A 14,177-nucleotide genomic window follows, 5' to 3' on the forward strand; every position below is an offset into this window, starting at 1 on the left:
GAGGCCAGCGTCAGTATCGAAGCAAAGCAATCGAGGGGCGAAAGGTAGGAATTTATAACACAAATGTTGTAAACATGTTCATCACTTTTTGCCGCTTTTGCTGTTGCCTTTGCTGTGGGGCTTACGAGACAAAGGCCAAAAGCAGCCACATTCAACGTGCAGTGCGGCGAGCTCACGTGTTGCTGGAACAAAACAAAACAATGCGAGCGCATTGCAGGGATGCAGCTAAAAAAAGAGTATTGTGCCCAGCAAGAATTGGTATGGGACCCATTAAGTAGGAATCGACTGGCCAATACCCCGGAATGAGTATTAATTGTGGGAACATCCGCCTTAACCCGACAACTATACCCATCCTCCAATGGCATTGGTTTCAATGAACCCTAGAAACATGTAGAACTGAAATGTATATAGATATCAAATTTTGGGAGATATTTAAACATGTTCCTAAAATAATAAACAACAATTCGGTTGAACAATGATATAAATATAAGCAAATATAAAGGTTTTATGGATACCATGTCCTGATAACTACCCCCATCCTCCAATGGCATTGGTTTCAATGAGCCCCAGGAACTTGTAGATCTGAAATGGATACAGCTTTTATATTTTGGGAGATATTTAAACATTTTCCTATAATAATTAACAGAACTTTGGTTCATGGTTGTCTAATACTATCTGCTTTGAATAATGATATAAAATATAAACAAATATAAGGGTTTTATGGATAGCATGTCCTGATAACTATACCCATCCTCCAATGGCATTGGTTTCAATGAACCCTAGGAACTTAAATGTATACAATGTAGAACTTAAAAGTATACAGCTTTCATATTTGGGGAGATATTAAAAACTTCTTCCTAAAATAATTAACAACAATTCGGTTTAAGGATGCCTAATACTATCGGCTTTGAATAATGATAAAAAATGTAAATAAATATAAAGGTTTTATGGAAGCCCCTGTGATACCTCTCACCTGATGCTGATGCTCAACACTTATATGAGACTGAGAGCTCTGTGGCGCCGGTAGCTCCAAATAATAAAAGGATGATAGTCAAAGTTTAATGACAGTTCAAATGATGTTGCCGCTGCAGCTGCTGCCTCTGCCGCAGTCGACGTTACTGCATTGCTGCATTTTCCGATTGCAGGTGTGTGTTTTTGTTGTAGTTTCATATTCGATGAGGGTATAATGATATAGTCATTAGGGATGCTATACAGGTCCACAAGGAACTATTACAAATATTTGCAGAATTCGAATGGCACAAGAAAACGAAGATATTCAAAGTTCGTATCATATTTAATCATAGAATCCATATTAAATATGAATATATATCGGAGAGAAACAATGAAAGGGTGTGGAATCTTCAGATGGATAAAAACTGAATTTCCATCCAGCTTTTTAAACATTTTTTATGCATCGCTTTGTTGTTGCTCTGTGAGCTCTGCTGCCGTTGATATTATTATGATGGTTGCAGGCAACATGATGTTGCAACATGCGCTTGAACATAATACATTTTTATGCATGATTTCTCACATTGCATGTGATGGCTGGCACTTGATGTGCCACATGGGGCGTATGCGCGACGTTCGCCGACTGAAATATGCATTTACACTTTTAAAGTTGTACACAAGCCTTTAAATAACATATAGTGTGCACACAGATGGAACCCGCTTCCTTAATCCTTCTCACCGAATGGTAATCTTGATCATCTGCGGTAAAAGACATTGTCATTAATGTCAAAAGTGGGAAAATAGCTTGAAAAACCATTCGCTGAGATCAAAGGCCAGACAAAGACATCAAATGTAAAAGCCAGATGGAGTGCTAAAATCATGCCACTTAACTACAGTGGGTGATTATTAATAAAAAGTGATTTTGATAGTAGGTATGAAGCATTTTGTGTTAATTTTTGTTTTTGAATATTTTGTTCTTGGAAATTAAGCTTTGGTTTTTGTCTTCAGCTAAAGGTAGATTTTTTATATAGGTCTCCATATACAAATACATATCTTTTTTGACACCTTTAAGAAGACCACTGTGCATTGCCCGAATAAAAGATAAACGTTCTGCCATTCGTAGACAGTGGATTCGGGGAGTGGGAATCTAATGCCCATCCAAACCAGAGGAGCTCCACTTTATCCGCCGCCCGACAACTTCATCATCATTTGTCGGCGTGCGTACCAAAAACATATGGAAAGATGACTTGGCATCCCATGTTCACCCGCCGATCATCGAGAGGATGCTGATCATGTGGGACTGGGCATTATAAATCGGCCCCGGCACTTGTGCACTATGCCGCTCAATCACTCCGCCTTGGGCTCTTTAATTGCAAAATCACATTAGCATAAATTTGTTAAAAACATTTCAAGTGAAATTATTGCACAGCCCAGACCCCGAGGGAAGCCGGGACCCACTCAATCCTCCGCCGGGCACAATGACATTAATAAGCAATTACGAGTCAGAAATAGCAACTACAAATTACTTCAAAAGGCTAAAAGCGAACGAGGCATCTGTATCTGCATTAGTATCTGCCCGTGGAGGGCAGGCTGCCAGTCGGCGTTGGAGTTATGGTGTTATAGTGCAGCCAGTTCATCATCATATCGGGGTCCCATAGCCCATACATCTTCATAGCGGAGGGACTGCGGAATGACCCCCAGTTAGCTGGCCTGCTCCGTTAGTCGTCGTCATCGTCATCATCGCCGTTGTTTCGCCCATCATGGCACTGCACTGTTATGGCTTCAAGTGGCTCCATTCATTCCATGTCCGTCCGCCTGGCATTTTCCCAGTTTTCTCGCCAGTTTTCCTCGTCGCCCTGCGCATGATGAAAAACTAAAACTGACGCCGCTCCACGACAGGCACGACAATGAGCCGACTGTTTAATGTCCGACTCCAACTCCAACTCCACCTCCAACGGCAGGAGGCACTTTTTGTCCGCCTGACAATTTCGCAAAACAAGAGCAACCTTTATTAGCACGCCAGCAAAAAAAAATGGCAATGTTAGTTGGTCTTGGCCAAGAAAAAGCGCCGCTGGCTGGAATGTCCAATAGACGAAAGGGCTGCCCAACTTATTAGACTGAATAGTGACGGCTCTGTCTGCGGGCAGGATAACCAAGGGTTATGACTAGATTAGGCTGGGACTTGGCAGCTGAAAATGGCACGAAGGCAGAGTTGAAAGTTAATTATTCCAGGCTCAAACACTGGCCAACAGATTTCAACATGATGGGCGGTTCAAAGAATTTTTATAAAATAAAGATCTCTTCCCAGCTTATATTTGCTCTTGATTTGTTGAATACTAAAGCAGTTACTTGTAAAAATTTTGACAAATTATATATATTTCTATCACTTATATATATATATTTAATTTTCCCAAATATTTATTTTGTGAGCAAGTGCTATTGGCCCAAAACTCTTAACCCAAAAAAGGGGTAAAATCTAGCAACTCATTCGGTTACACGTCTCGTATCGTAAAGTTTGCCAAACTCCAGTTCCACCCACAATGGCTCTAATTTGTTTGACTATAACTCATTCAGCCCGGACAGAGGAGAGTAATCCACCGCAGAATTGGAGACCAGTTTCCCGTTCGGGCCGCAAATATCTGCATTTATGTTGCATACATTACGCCGCATTTGGCGTTTCATGGTTGCCACAGCAGCACACTGATTATTGCTGATAATGCCCCTGCCATACGGCAGTTGCCAGAGCCAGAAACTAACCCGAAAACCGAACCGTAGTGCTTCTGCCGTATTGCCAATGCCAAAATGAAAATGGCCAGCCAAAACGGCGGTGGAAGGAGCAAACTATCGCCTCGCCCCATTGCAGTTGCATCCCTGTGTTGCATGTTGCTGCTGGTGTTGCTGCTGTTGCTGTTGCTACTGTTGCTGTTGCTGCTGGCATAGATATGAGCGACAATTAAGTGTCTGCCGCATAATGATGTCGCTGTTTTTGCAGCACTAAGCAAACAGAACTCGCTGTTGCAGTTGCCACCGCAAGTTTTTATCGGCACTAACCCAAGACCCAAGGATGGGCGAATAAAAACATAATGGCTTCATTTCGCGGTTGCGCCAAAAATGGAAATCGGAACTATTGCCTTACAGATAATGATGAGAAGAAAACGGGCTAGACAGATGGCAAAACTTAGTCTTAGAAGTCTAAGAAGACCTCTTAGAATTTGGTGGCTAAAGAAGTTTACAAAAAATCCATAATCGTTTTTAAATTTAATTTGTAAAGACAAGTTTTTAAACATTTTAAATTCTATAATACAAATTTGTTAAGTCTTGGTAAGAAATCTAGGTGAATGAAACATTTAAAGGGTGCTAGCTGTAAAAACTTTGTACCAAAAAGTGATTAATTTCTGAATTTGTGATTTTGAGAACCAACCTTTTTAAAAATTACTTTGAAGAGCAAAAACACAACCTGAAAAAAATCTTAATAGTTTATAATATGAGTTCAATGCATTTTCTTATTTATTTTTAGTTCTTGCTCTTTGAACTTAACTCAATAACTTTCTTTTGTTACAGCAGCTCTCCAGTTTTTCGGCTGACAAAAGCCCAAATGTTTGCTTTAGGAGATTCTTTAGGTCTTTTCCGAAACCGCCCCCGGAAATATGAGGACATCTGCAGATGTTCTATCTGGGGGGCCATTAAAAGTTGGAAAATATTTTGTTAACAAAAATTAAAAAGCCTCCAAGAGCGACTGAGGGCTCGCCAAGTGGGAGTCTGCCGCCGGACCGACCAATTCAATCCAAAATCCAATCTGGGCTGGGGACGATTTTTGAAGTGGCTCATATGTGGCGTTCCCACAGCAATTAAATTCGAGCCCAGGACGCGACAGGATAAGGACGACACAGGAAAAAAAGAAGTTGACATGCTTGGCAAACAAACAAACAGGAGTCGAGAAAAAAGGACACCAAAAGACAACCGCAGACATGCAGGGACAACACATCGCATATGTGGGCCGCCCGCCCCTTTTATTCCACTGCACAGCACCAGAAAAAAAAACAAAAAAAAACAAAAAGACAATCCTGGCAGGACACAGCACTCAGCTGCTCTTTCGGTTTAAAGAAGACATCGCAACGACCGCAAAAAGCAACGGAGCCACAGCCCAAAAGCCCGAACCACTTTTTTTTCACTCGTTTGTAGTCCTAGGAACAACAACTGCAAACTAAAAAGGACAACGGGCATACAAATAACATTAAGCCGGCCAAATCGGCGAGCAGACTCGTACCCACTAGGCACAGTCGGCAGAATCGGCAGGGTCCTCGCCAAAGGATATCATCGGCAGCTCGGAAGGTGAAAGCGCTCCACAGAGCCATGAAAATGACAATATACCCTGCCGTCAGCCCCCGAACCCCTGGACTCTGTCCGTGTGTGTGACACAAAACTGGCATTAGGCAAGGATTTGCGTTGATTATGGACAGCAATGGGTTTTGGCTTTAGCCATTTTCGAATGAAATGACAATGAAAGGTATCGCTCTCTTCGTTTTCCTGACAATAAGACAATAATGCCATAAAAAGAGCTTCGATTCCAGGTGAAGCCCAGTTCTGGATGCTCCGCCCCGTTGGCATTCGACTGATAAAACTAATTACATTTCATGGCTTAGGCGAAATGGTCGGGAGATTTATGCCCCGGGGTCAGCAAAGTGCGGAAATTGATAAGCCGTCGTAACGGCAGTTTGCTTAAGGGGTTCCTTCCTGCCGGCCACGAAAACTGAAGGTCAGGAAATCGAAGCAATGGAGTGGTTAATATCTGGGAAGCAATAGATGAGGGTTCATTCAAGATTGTAATCATTTTCTTGCATACCTACATATATGAGAAATTTAAGATGGTACTATTTCGACTGATTAAATATTTTAATTTTCTTGTCTTTCTAAGTATATAGGATTCTATAGTACTCTAAATCAAAATTTTCTTATATAACCAAATACATTAATACAATATCTTAAATTCAAAATAAATGTACCTACTTTTTCGATAAGAACTTTCCTTAAATTCCTTAAGTTTCAAAGGAGTTTTATAATGAACAAAAATGTGAGGGAATAAAAAAAAACCTTTTCAAGAACAAAATAAATCTGTAAAAGAATAAAGAACTTGGATAGAAAATATAAACATTTTTATTAGGCCCTAGTTCATACAATTTTCCCAAGTTCTATGTAAGTTTTCTTTGTTTTCATAATTGCCATTCCAGCTGAAACAAGTTCCAGTCGTTAAATTTCTTAATTTTTTTCTCCAGCCGCATAATTTGCCTTTTGACATTAGACATTTCCTCAAGTGTTTCCGTTGTCAGTTTGGACAGACGTTGCCATCATTTAAGCGAGCATTGAGATAAACATATTTTATTATTAATTCATTAGGCTGTTTTTTAATGGGCGGCATATTTTTTGGTCTGGCACTTTAATTGTTAATTAGTTTAATGTTCGAGACACGGCCACATGGCCCAGCACCCAAAATTGTCACTCCCCGGCCAGACTATTTATTGGACGTTCTAATTGGCGGAGTGCGTTGAATTGGAAACCACAGAAATTGGTGTGCTGCTGTTTGTGTCTGTCTGAAGTCCCCCCTCATGGCACCCACTTCCCAGGGCCATAAAAAAGCCCAGCTAATAATTAAGAGCCGCTGACTCACCCACACCACCCGCCATCCAACAACCACCACCCACCAAGCAAATGAACATAAATGGGCGCAAATGTCGCCTTGGTTTCTGGAGGGGTTCCTTCGCTTTAAGGGCGTGCTAATCGTAAAAAGAAAACACAGCCGAAATTATGAATTTGTTTGGCGTAATTTTACGCGCCCAAGACAACAGACCCGCGACCCCAAAAAAAAGGCAAAAGAGAAACCCAAGAAGACCCGAAAACCATCCAAACCGAATCGAACGGTGCTGCCAATAATGACCCAATTTGGTGCATCAAAATTTATGTTTATTCCCTAGCCTTTCCAATATTAATATGTATAAAATTAACGAGGGAGGGAAGTCGGCGACGACGACGACCGAAATCGCTGCGCATAACAGGAAAATTACTTTTTAATCTTATGAGTCATTAGAAGACGTTTTCGACTTTTCAACAATAATGCTCGGTCGAAAGTGGAAAAGTGGGAAGTGTGAAGACTACCCGATAAAGCCGAAAAAAGATGTGAACCCGAATTTAGATACAAATTTCAGAAAAAACACACCTAAGCGGCGTTGCTAAATGGGGAAACTCTTTTGTCTAATTTGGTGATGTGTGAACTTCTCTTGTGAGTCTCTGAGTGATAAGAATATGGAAATTGATCTGTTCCAGGGCGTATTAGTATAATGAAGTCTGCTTCCCGATTGCAAACGCGTTTCCAATTCGATTTGAAAAAGTAAAATAACCTTTTAGTTGCAGCTGTGTGTCCAAATCTGATGGTATGTGGCATATGTCATGTGCCCCGCACAAAACATGTCACTGCCCATTTCATCCTGGTTTCCTGCCACCTTTCCCCGCCCGAAACTCCACCATTTGGACACACAATGCCACAGAACCCGAACGAACATAAAAGAAATTAATCAGATTTTTATTTAAACGCCCTTGGAAGGGCGTCACCCAGCACACAGGGACACATCGCAATGGTATCCTGACCATTGTCCCTACCCAACTGAAACCTTTGACTCGAGTCCCCGAGCATTTTGTGTGTGCAATTTTTGTCAACATGCTCCGGCCATTGTCTTCGACCCCTTGCCCAAACTGTCAGTTTTGTCAGTTTTCTCTGGAACTGCGAGACCCATGAATGATTTTAGCAGATTTTTATATATATTCCGCCCTTCCTGCGACTATCCCTCTCACTATTGTGTTCGCAAACCCGTTGCGTTCTGCGTGCCATCCGTCGTCTCTAAGCATCCATACATCCAGCTATCTGTCCATTCCGCAACAACATCCACCGACCCATGTGGTTAGTTTGGTTTTGTCATTACAATTGTTTGCGTTCTCCACCATCCAGAGCCGGTCCTTTGTTGGATCGCACTTCGAATGGGCACAGACAAAGCATTTGGCAGTTGTGGGATGCAAGTTTTTCAGTTGCCAGTTTCCAGATTTCAGCTGAAGCGGAAATCCCAAGGAAAGTTCTCTCGAAACGCAACATTTGCTGCTCGCAGTTGTTGCGCAACTATATTGGATTAAGCATTTTTTTTAAATGCTAAGCCGAATTGGTATTTTATATAAAAGCACATAATACCATCTAATATCTTAGAATCTATTTTACTAACGTTTTTACATAGGTTTTAAGCAAAAGATATTCTGTAACATAGTCTGACACAGTGATATTTATTTTTAAAAATATTGTAACTTTACAAATTGACATGATTATTCGTAAATTAAAAAAAATTGCAATTCGCGAGTCACACAATATAAATATTTTTCTATGGATTTTCCATTTATATGTACATAACTGCAGTGAGTATATATTTTTATCAATTAATTGAATTTGTAATTAAACTAAAGTACTTAATAAAAGGTGTTCGCTCTATAAAGCTATCATTTTACCATTTAAAATTTGTCTTCTTATTATAACTGTTTTTTTGTGTGGTTTTCGTTATCCTTTCAACCGATCTCATTCACAGCCCCATCCACCGCAGACAAACTGATTGCAAATGTGTTTTTGAACCAAAAAGTTGCCAAAACGGCAGGAGAGATTTCGCCCCCAATAGATTCTCACTTATTTTACGGCATATTAGTTATGTGCCATAAACAAGATGCGGCGGTCCAAGTGGCGCCAGGAGCAAAACTGCAGCCTGAAGGAGAATGCCAGCGAAGCACAAAATTAGGGAAGCCTCCCACTCCAGGGCAACCTGGCCATCCTGGAGGTCCTCCTCCTCCACCTACCATCATCATCAACCTGCGACAACTTGCAAAACACAAACGAAATTGTTCAATGGCGCCGCAAAAATGACCAAAATGCGATGCCAGCAGACGCGCCGCCATTTTATTTGCAGCACTGCCACTTCCGGCGGCAAGTAGTCTCCGCCCCCTCCCCCTGCCCCCCAGCTGCTCAATCTCCTCTGGCCAAAAGCTGCAAATTGATGGCGACTGGCGCACATTCAAAACGCTTTCATTATTGTCATAAGCTTTTGGCCGCCTGCGATAGCGCTGAAAAATTCCTCAGCGTACTTTTCGATTTCCGCTCCGTAATATTCAAGTGATTACGATGGCCAGAAACAGGAAGCAGCAAAGTGCGCCGGCCTGGGCAAGTTTTGCGCTGACGTGCGCTGATTTCAGGACTCCCAAGGCACAGGGAGAAAATCCTGGAGGTCAGTACTGAGATCTACTTGGTCAGTTTCATCTAAGGACGCCTACACTACCTTCAAAATATTTGAAACCATTTAATTCTTGGGCTTGTGTTTATTTTACGATAATAAGAGTTACATGAAAAAGCACCTATACCCCAAAAAAATTGTGTATTTCTTAGTTTTTTGAGGGTCATTATAAAAACTTCCTTTAATTGTTAGGATTCAAAACATGACGGAATGAAGATACAATTTTTTCCAGTCAGATTACTATTCATTGCAACGGCTTAACTACGCTAAAAATGCTTTGAAACAATTTTTGTTTTGGCTATGTGTTGGTACTATGATAATATGAGTTGAAAAACTAAGCAACTAAACTTTAAAAAATGAGAATTGCTTTGTTTTTTGAAGAGGTACCTATTTGTTATTTAGCGTAGAACCATTATCATGATGACAAATACCTCTTATTGTAATGTAATTATCTAAAACGTAATTAAAGCATGCAAAAATGAGTTTTCTATACAATTTAATCAATAATTTATTCTGCTAAAAATGTATATTTTAACTAATATTATTGAAATATTTATCATAGTTCTTAAAAAGTTCATTTTGTTTTCAACTTCATAATATCCCCAAATTGTCACCGTGTAGCTAAAAGACCTTGCCGCATTATTTGTGTTGCTAAGTGTGCTGGGTTCTTGGTTCCCGATTCTCGGTTTTCGGTTTTCGGGTTCAATGACAAAGTTTACTACCACTAAGTATTTATAACTATTATTTATGTAGCCATCGCCCCCGACCCCATTTTAAATGTTCAGTGATGCGCAACGAATTTCGTAATGGTGCAATTTGGCGTTTTATGTTTGAAGTTTAGGCGAATGGCGATTTTCAGCAGTGGCAGAGGGTCCTTCGACTGTGTCCTTCTGCTTTTCCAAAACCGTTTTTTTTCCTGCCCGCTATCGGTACGTGCATAAAGTTTTCGCAAACAATTATGGCCGCCTGGCAGACGACCAAACCAACCAACCAACCGACCACCGGAAGTAAGGCGTAGGGCGGGGCAGGATCATGGCTGGAGGTCCTTCAATATTTGCGGTTTTTCATTAATTTCATGGTGTTATTTCCGCACCACCGTCTGGCTTCCGGCGCACTGTAATCGCACTCTGTCGTATCTTATTGATTTGAAAATATGTTTTATGATTCAGTTTTGGGGGAAGAAGAGCTGGTAAAAAAATCACAGAATGTAGTGTGGGCCTTTTATAGCAATCCACAAATACCTTAACTGCATTTCAGTTGGACAACCATTAATGTATAGAATATATACACAATACAGTTTAAAATGCCATTGCGAAACCAATATACTCAACACTTCGGAGCACTCGGAATGACAAAATACCAATCCGCAGTGATAAAGTTGCACAGCCAATGGCCGGCGTGAAAAATATATTGTAAAAAAACGAAATTATGCCAAGCACTTAATTGATAAAAAACATCCGACACTTTTGACAATGGCCGCCATCACGACACCTCAAATCATAACGACATAATGAATATGTGATTTTGTGCGAGTGTACGTGTGGGCGATCGCTGTGCAAAGAATGAAAATTAATTGAAATTGCATTTTGCATTCCATTGTCTTCAATTAATTTTCATTTCGCTCACTTCGAAAAGCTTGTAATTCGATTTGCTGCGAAAATGTGCGCACTGGGACATTAATTCATATACATACGTACCGTTGATAAAAGGGCAACTGAATCGTGCATGGTGTATCTTAAAGGGCCGCAATTAATTCTGTACATTATACAATTATGCTCGCTGCCGAACTTGTTTCCATTTAATCCGAACTACAAGCACATCGTTCCTCCGTTAAATGGCCTTCACCATGGCCATCGGTTTAAGCCCTGTGCATAATGGGCTCATAACTAGTTGAACTAACAGAACTCCATTATCCAGCAGCTGCAACCATTTCGCATCCACAATTTCCCAGTTTGCGACCGAGTCACCAGTAATGTATTCAAAATCTTTAATGTAATTAATGCTGTTTGTTTAATGAAAGTTGTCTGAGCCGCTTTTCGCCCAGCACATATGCCATCCCCACCCAGTCTGGTAGGGAATATTTACCAAGTTCAGCCAGGACATTGCAATATGCAAGCTTGTTGCTGCCGTTGTAGCGGACATGCAACAACATGCACCCAGGACCTTCGAATCCTTCTGCTGCTGCACCGGTTATGCCACACCACGAATCGTGATATGGGATTATCGTGAGTTCTGTGGGGCATTTACCGAATTCAAAAATGCTCAGTTAAGAACTGCACAAAAGAAAACGTTTAAAAATATTTAAAATAATATTTTTAATTCTTAAGATCAACTTACTTAACTTTTTAGGTAAAATCTGTATATACCAAGGATATATAATACAATACAATTTTGCGTCATTTCTAGCCAATAAATTAACCGAACTAAAGTTATATTTATAAAAAAAATGTTCAAAATAATAGGGATAAACTATTTAACATATCAGTTAAAGTATCATATATATAGCAATGAAGTCATGTTTTCTCTCCGTGCACTGTGTAAACAGGGCCTTATTGCACACTGCACTCGTATTCTCAGTGGGCTTCTAATCATCATCGACAACTGTGCCATAGATTTGTCCGTCTATCTGTCTGTCTGGCAGCCAGACCATCCAATTCGGGGAACAACCCTCGAAACTCCGAATGTGTGCGTGGGTTCTAATGCGCTAAAGTGCTTTTCCCGAAAAACAAGTTACACTTTGCAATTTGCACTAAATCCCACTTGGATGTGGATGTGGATGTGGATGTGGATGTGGCCAGGTCAGCCGTTCGACTGACTCCGGCTCTCGACTCCCCACTGGAGTATCCTGGCTGCATGGGCAGGCCGAGTTGTTTAGTCCTTCCTCTTCCTGTTTATGTCTGTCTGTGTGCAAATCCTTTGGCCGTTGCGTGGCAATTAAAAGGGATTTTCATGGCTAAAACGTATTTATACAACACACACTCACATACCCGACCCGACTTTCCCCCCATCTTCTCCCCTCTGACTCTTCTTCCAACTCGCTTAATATTTGATTTTTGATTTGTGGCTGTACTGTAAGGGAGCGGGGGAGTGGAGGAATATCCTTTCCCGCCCCATCCATCGTGTCCTCGTCAAGTACTCTTATTAATTACTATTGATTTTGCCTCCTGTTCGGTGTTAATGAAATTGATTCGAATGGCCGCCGACTGCAGGCCACGAAACTGTGCGAGAGCCGCAAGGAAAATCGATAAAATCGCCGCAGTGGCATAGTTTTCGGGAAAGGTGCATTGAACCCCAGAACGCCGGCATTTCCTCAGTTTTCCTGGGTTAAGCGAGAGCGTTCACAGTTTCACAGTCAACGGTTCGTCACGCTATGCCATTCAGGTGGCCAAAGGAAGAGGGGTGTGGCAGACAGCATTTAGCACTATGTGTTGGCACCGGAATGACAATGGATTGGGGAGCAGCATTTAGATATAACATAAAGAATATTTTAGTTTTGGGATGGGATATCCTAAAGGGTTCTTCCAAATTTCAAAGGGAATAAATATATATATATAATATGGTATAATAGCTTATTTTTACAGAACACGGTAAAAATATTAGAAAGGTTTCCCAAATCGAATTGTATAAGACTAAACTAATTTCAAAATCAATTTTCTGCAGGAGCTTTCTTTCTAAACATTTCATTTTAACCATATAACAAAATTAAAAGCTTAAACCTTTTTTTTAGATTTACGTTTGGCATTTCGTAGTTAAAACCGACTAAAAATATCATATTTTTTTGCCACAATCCTAGCTTTCCCTCTCGAATCACAGCTTTGTGTACCTGGCATTCAAAGCCCATTCAATCGGCTGGCCATTAATTATGTAAAGTTTGCGAGCAAATAAAACGAAAATCGACCAAACATATGACAACAAATTGCCACCTGTCCCTCGAACCTTCGCCCGTCTCTATATTTTTGAAAAGCTGGCAGCGTCAATATTGAATTTGAAATTAAAACGCCCCCGAAAATCGGCAAAAATGGAAAAGGGCAAAGGGCCTGGATGGTTGGCAACAGTTGTGCCAAATTGGCCAGCCCCGTTTTTCCACAGATATAACCCATGCCAGCAGATAAAATCTGCATGTGTTAATTACCGATGCCATGGACTGGGCCGCGGTCAAGGGTCAGAAGACCGTAGATTGGGGATGAGGGGTCACAAAGGCGGAACGGAGGCCAAAAAAATTGTCAACATGGCGGAGTTTTGGCCCTAGAAAAGCTGCCAGCACAAGCTGCCGCCCAAGCGACGCGCATTTGATTTATAAACCCCGGCGGAAGGGGCGCGTTCCACCCACTTGAATTTGCATTTACCTCCTGCAAAAACAAATAAACGTCTAATCGAGTCGGTGGTTGGGGGGAATTGGCCAGGCCAGCATCAACTGTTGCCTCTCGCCAGACAGACAGCAACAAATAATGTGACGTAACAGCTGCCTAGGGGGCGAGCGGCTAGAAAAACTGATGTCCGCCATAAACAAATAAAACTCAGTTCGGTCGAGAAATTGATTTTTTGCGCCTAATCAAAAACGAATTAATTTCGTCAGCATGTGACAAACAGCCTCCCATTGAATTGTGCGTGGTGGTTTGGATTTAGATTCGAATTTGGATGCGGATTTTTTGGCGTTTTCCCCCTCCCCGGAATAGTCCAACGATAGCCCCAATTGATTAAATTGGCATGAAATGAAATTTATGTAAGTGTCTGTTCAGTTCGGTGGTTGCAAGGTGTTCTTCTTAACGGGGGTGGCTAGTCTTTCGCCGGAAGTCCAACTTCATTTGGACCCAGCCAAGGGTTGGTACGAAACCCTCCACGGAGTTGCGGCCAGATTAAAGTGCCCACGAGAATATTTTTGCGGTGACTCTAAAAGAACACGACTCCACCAGGGGGAGC

General features: G+C 41.3%; 1 protein-coding gene across 1 annotated transcript in view; it reads right to left on the bottom strand.

The window, feature by feature from the left end:
- Window positions 1-2,680: 2,680 nt before the first annotated feature.
- Window positions 2,681-14,177, bottom strand: part of Obp56h (Odorant-binding protein 56h) — a 97,033-nt gene continuing 85,536 nt past the window's right edge. Inside the window, exon 3 of the mRNA XM_017086371.4 lies at window positions 2,681-2,690. The gene's annotated coding sequence lies outside the window, so the exon portion shown is untranslated. The remainder of the gene's footprint in view (window positions 2,691-14,177) is intronic.

Source organism: Drosophila suzukii, chromosome 2R, assembly GCF_043229965.1.
Source record: "Drosophila suzukii chromosome 2R, CBGP_Dsuzu_IsoJpt1.0, whole genome shotgun sequence".
NCBI lineage: Eukaryota > Metazoa > Arthropoda > Insecta > Diptera > Drosophilidae > Drosophila > Drosophila suzukii.